Raw genomic sequence first — 6508 nt, 5'->3', positions numbered from 1 at the left:
ATGGATAAACAACAAGGTCCTAAAGTATAGCACAGGGAACTATATTCAATATCCTGTGATAAACCATAATGGAAAAGAATATGAAAAAAGAATGTCTATATGTGTATAACTGAGTCACTGTACAGCAGAGATTAGCACAACATTGTGACTCAACTATACTTCAATTAAAAAGAGAAAAAAAAAACCCTCAGCTTCATTTTCCCTCAGTCTTCCTTTTATCCTCCATACTATGCAATCAAATTCTTTCAAAGGAAAAAAGTGTGTACAGTTAAGGAAATAACTTTCTTAAATTGAATTCTGTTAATGACCATATATGTTAGGCTTTTGCTTATAACTGTAATTAAATCTTTATTTATTTATTTGGTTGCACTTGTCTTAGTTGCAGCAGGCAGGCTTCTTAGTAGCGGCATGTGGGCTCCTTAGTTGTGGCATGTGAACTCTTAGTTGCGGCATGCATGTGGGATCTAGTTCCCTGAGCAGGGATCAAACCCTGGCCTCCTGCATTGGGAGCACGGAGTCTTAACCACTGAGTCACCAGGGAAGTCCCGCTATAATTAAATCTTAACCACTCACTAAAATTGGTCCTAAGAACATCTATCTAGCCACACGTAAATATTCCTTGCCTGGGCTTCCCTGGTGGCGCAGTGGTTGAGAGTCCGCCTGTCCATGCAGGGGACACGGGTTTGTGCCCCGGTTCGGGAAGATCCCACATGCCGCGGAGCGGCTGGGCCCGTGAGCCTGTGCGCTCCGCAACGGGAGAGGCCACAACGGTGAGAGGCCCGCATACTGAAAAAAAATATATATTCCTTGCCTTATTTTGTCTTGTACTTTTCACTAAGTTTGAAGGTCTTTCCTTCAATTCACATTCTGTTATGCTCTCTTACTTTAAGAGAGAAACTGCTTATTTCTTGTAGTATTCTTGTCTGACCATAGAGGGCACAAGGTCATAAAAAGTTAAGTAAATTACCTATGCAGCAATTCGTAATACCTGTCTGCTCTCCATTTCATGACTTGAGAAAACGGAGGTAATTAAGTTACTCTGATGTTTCACATATTGAAGGATCCTTCTGTTTTTTTCAGAGGTTAAATTTAATTTCAAGTAGACTTTACTTTCAGTGTTATAACTATGAAGGGCACCCAACTCACTGGATTGTCATCTTGTCCTGCTAAACAAATTCATACTTTGTAGATCTGCCTAGAAACAGAGCTCTACTCTGTATAGAACAGCAATCACTTTGCCACATTTAATCTCAATTTCTAACAAAAAGTAAACAACAGTGGATATTGAGGCACTCCACTGATTACAGTTCTTTTGCATTATTTTGTTCTATGTAAAAATGCAGTGATTAAAAAAATGCAATGATAGTATTCCAATAGCACAGGAGAAGCAGATTAGAAAATTAGAAAACAGACTAGCATAAAGCAATGAAAACTGTAGCAAAACTAAATAAAATTTCATCATGGGTAATAATACAAATTCCCAGTATTCTTCTGAGTTCACTGAATTTAATCAATTATAAAAAGGGATTTTAAAGAGGAATGAGATATCTTCATATATCAGAGCCTTCATGTGGCATAAGAGAGTATAATAAAATGAGCACATTTCTTAATGTTAATACCAACTAATCAATTGTAATTGGCATAATTACTACTTTGCTATTTTCTCCTAGTATTCATTACTTCTGAATACATAATTACAGCACAGGATATAATTTATTCTTTGGCAATATGTCAATTGCAGACCCAGCATTTTCAATGGATGTTTCCCTTTACTGAATCTGTATGTATTATAAAGAGTGCAATGTAAGCCTATTTACTTCAGCGTTAAAAACTTGGTAATTTCAGTGAGCACTGAGTGTTACTTATTTCTAAACTACATCTATTAATCTTGTTAAGAAAAGGACATTTTGAAAAACAAGGCATCATAAGGACAAAATAGTGGCCGTAGCCCATCAGCAATATAGATGGCCAATCTCTCCATCCCTTTTCCATACCACTTCCTTCCCTCAAAAGCTGTCAGACCTGGAATTCCCTGGTGGACCAGTGGTTAGGAATCTGTTCTTTCACTGCTGTGGGCCCAGGGTTCAGTCCCTGGTCGGGGAACTAAGATCCCATAAGCTGTGCGGGGTGGCCAAAAAAAAAAAAGGCTGCCAGACCAGTCATTGTCTTAGCAAGATACTTTTCACAGGCACTTTGATGCTGTGGACACTTTGAGGCAACCATTGTAACAATGGTAACCACTTTACCACCAGTTTTAGGATGGTAATATTTTGTTACCCATTTTTATTCCAAGTTTTAAATTTCTGAACTTTGTTCAAGGTGTTTTCAAGACAGTAATGTGCTTAGCTGAGAGCCATCTGGTAGTATAATTGTTGGTGATTTTTTTTTTAAGTAGTGCTAAGTGCAAAATATATAAAAGTAAGATATTTTGGACAACTGCAAAAAAAAAAAAAAAAAAAATCAGACCGTGTCGTGATTCTTCGTGACCTGAAACAGCACTCTGTAAAATCTTCAGCTATGGACCACCTCTGCAGAACACCTGTGACTTGCAAGTATATTACTACACAAGACACCCAGCAATGTGCTCCATTACCTGCCAAGCCACAGTTACCACCAACTCAGTATTTCCTTTTGATTGGTATTCATTATTTATGCTTAGCTGTTTGTAGCTGTACTCTCTTCACAAACTGAAGTGACGTATATTGCCAAAAAAGTTATGTGATATTAGATATTACAGGTTTTATAAAAGGTAGATCTTGGTGTTCTAAACTACAAATGTCAACATTATTGAGGAAAACTGCTCAAACCAAAATCTGAGTTCATAAATTTTCTTTAGTTAAATTGTTAAGTAGAATAGATGAAGAGTTGAGTTAAAATATTATTGTCTTGGGTGTTGCAATTTGGTTCACCAGGAAAAAAAATCCGAGGCGGAAATTAGCATGCAAGAAGTTTCTTAGGGAAGTGTTCTTGGGATCAACACCTGTGGAGGAGGGAAAGAAGAAGGAGTGGGCCGGATGGGAAGCTGAACTGTGATACAGTTGCAAGAAAGACCTGGATCAATCCCTACTGGGCACTCTGGAACTGGGATGACACTTTTCAGCTTTTCTGAACTGGGATGGCTTGGCTGGGCCTTTGTAAATACTGTTGAAGTTAGGCTGCTCCTGGTGAGGTAGCATGACATTGGACAAGGTGGCTGTCTTCAGCCCAAGGTAAGTTCCACAGAAGGACTTAGCTGAGAGTTGCCAGCTGTCTACTCTCCCAGAAGCTAGAGTGCTTCAGACCTGAGGAGGGTGATTTAGGCAGCACACCCCAGCATCCACAACACTGAAATTGGCAGTGGAATAAAGTATAATATAGCGGTAAACATTTTGTGGGGTAAAATTAGCTGAGATCGATCAAATTACCTATGTCCTGTACTTTAAATATATCCCAGCCCTGACCAAGAATCTATAATAGCTCTCTGCTCACTCCAGGTCAATTCTAAACCCCATTCTCTGGTTCGTAAGAACCACCATAATCTGACATTGCACTACCTAGTAAAACCCTACTTCCCATGAATTCCCAACTGAGATCTTCAAGTTCAGTCAAGCAAGTGGACTCACATCTTTATTTCTCTCCATGCTTCTCCTCTTCTCTATCTAAATCCAGCCCAATTCCACTCTCTTTTTCCATTAAACTTTTATGTACATATTATCTTACTCTCATCTCTGAATTTGCATCCCACAGGCTATGCCACAAAATTCACCCCTTAATTATAAATAAATGATCTTCATCTCCAGTGTTGTTTTAGTGTGTGGTGGGGAGGGGGAGGAGGCCAGGGTCCCCAGTAGATTGAAAGCTCCTCCAGAGCAGGGTTTGTGCCTTGCATCTTCTCATACCATCTCTTGTGTTAGTGGGCGTATGGTAGACACTGAATAGATTCAGAGGTTTAGAGACAAAAGAGACTTCAGGGACCACTTAGTCCAGCTTAATTTTACAGATGACTTAACAGAGGCTCAGAAAGATTAAGTTATAATCCTCCTCTGAACTCCCATACTACTTTGTTTGTACCTCTTTTATGGTATTTGTTGCTTTCTGTTTTTTGTTAATTATCTTCCTACCTGTTTTACAGGTCTTTATCTGTTATTTTTAGAGGCTACTTCTCTTCTTCTGCTCATTGCTTACCTGCTGGTGTTCCCTAAAGCTCTGTTCCGTTGTTTTACCTGGGGTTTCTAGTCCCATAGGCTTCAATTACCACCAGTAATCTGGATGACTCAATAATCTGTATCATTAGCCTGACTCTCTCCCCAGCAGGTTTTATTTCTTTGGCCATGCCGCGCAGCTTGTGGGATCTTAGTTCCCCGACCAAGGATTGAACCCAGGCCCCAGCAGTGAAAGTGCTGAGTCCTAACCACTGGACCACCAGGGAATTCCCTCTCCCCAGCAGTCTTTAGACAACTCCACCTAGATATTTTGCAAGAGAGGTGTTGATACCCCTCTAATCCTTATATCCAACTGACCACCCAATCCTATTCATTTACTTTGGGCATGTCATACTAATCCTGATCTCTTCTGTATTCACTGCCACTTGTCATGAATTCAGGTCCTCCTTATCTCTGAATGATAGGAATAGCTTCTTCCCTGTTCTCCTTGTAACCATCTTTTCCTACTACTCACCCTCAAAGCTGCTACCAAAGTAATCTTCCTCCCAAAATTAAACTAATAAGTCATTACTTTCTTTAAAATTCTTTATTGGCTCTTTGTTACCTATAATTAAAAGCTAAACTTTTTACCATGGCATACGAAGCTTTTCAGAGAGAGACAGATAGTGAGCCTAGTGGTTAAGTCAGATTTCCAGGAGTAAATTTTGATTGTCACCTATAGCTATGTGACCTCAGGCAAGTTTATTTATTCCTTGTGTCTGTTTCCCATGTGAAAAATACACACAATTGAACCTGTCTCAGAGAGTTGTTGTAAGGAATACGTGAATTAACACACGTAAAGTGTATAGAATGCGTAGAACACTACATGGCACACATTAAGTTCTGCTACTGTTTCTAAATTTAAGACAAGTTATATTTTATGGCTCATCTGCCAATTCATTATCTGAATGCAATTCTTAAGCCGTAGTGAAATTTTCATAATTCTCCAAACCTATCATGACATACCCTCTCATTATTTTGTCCCTTTTCATATGCTTTGTCCTCTCCTTAGAATACCTTCCCCAATTTGCTGCTGATGAATTTATGTTCATCCTTCAAGGAGCAGGTAAGGGTCATGGCCTCCTGGCAGCCTTCCCTGATACCCTTCTCCATGTGACAGTTATATTCTTCTGTATCTGTTCTCTAAATTGTAGACATACTTTTATATTTACTTATCACACATTATGTTAGAACTACTTGTTTACTTGTCAGTCCTCCCAGCCAGGATATGAGCTCCTAGAGACCATGTCTTTTTTTTTTTTTGGCCACGCCGCGAGACTTGCAGGATCTCAGTTCCCCGACCAGGGATTGAATCCAGCCACAGCAGTGAAAACCTGGAATCTTAATCACTAGGTCACCAGGGAACTCCCAACCATGTCTTAATTTTTGTTTCCCTGATGTCTAGTAGAGCATCTAATGCATATTGGGCATTCAAGAGTTATTTATTAAAATGAAAAAATATATATATATATGTATATATATATATATATATATATATATATATATATATATTTTTTTTTTTTTGTGGTACGTGGTCCTCTCACTGTTGTGGACTCTCCCGTTGCGGAGCACAGGCTCCGGACACGCAGGCTCAGCGGCCATGGCTCACGGGCCCAGCCGCTCCGCAGCATGTGGGATCTTCCCAGACCGGGGCACGAACTCGTGTCTCCTGCATTGGCAGGCGGACTCTCAACCACTGCGCCACCAGGGAAGCCCCTAAATGAAATATATTTTTAATGGAATAAAATTTTTAAATGTTTTTGGCTAGGAAGACTAAAACAGATTATAAGTATACCAGTTCTTCACAAAATCAATCTGTAATTTCAATGTAGCTCCAAACCCAGATACTAATTGGTTTGTGTTTATTTGCTTGTTTGGTTAGGATTTCATGAAGTGATAAGTTTATCTAGAAGAATAAATGTTTGAGAAGAGCCAGGTATCATCTGACAAAGATAAATAACAGGTGGCTAGCCATACCAAATAACCGGATAATAAATCCTATTAGAAAGCTATAGTAATTTAAGCATATTTGTACTGATGCAGAAAGGGACCTAAATTGGATCAAAGGAGAATACTGAAAGTAGAGAAAATAGACTGAAATGCACGTAAAATTTAGTATGCATTAACATATTTTTTTCAAATCAGTGGGGAAAGATAGATTACTCAAAATTTTAAGGCCATTTTGAAAAAAATATATACATATCAAATTTCTTCTTTATTCTTTGTATAACCATAAATTCTAGATGAATTAAAAATTATAATGTAAAGAATAAAAGCACTAGAAGAAAGTATAGGTGATTTTTAAGAAATTATTGAAGTGTAATTGA

This window comes from Mesoplodon mirus (assembly GCF_964341445.2).
Source record: "Mesoplodon mirus genome assembly, chromosome: 3".
NCBI lineage: Eukaryota > Metazoa > Chordata > Mammalia > Artiodactyla > Ziphiidae > Mesoplodon > Mesoplodon mirus.
This window is presented reverse-complemented; position numbering follows the sequence as displayed.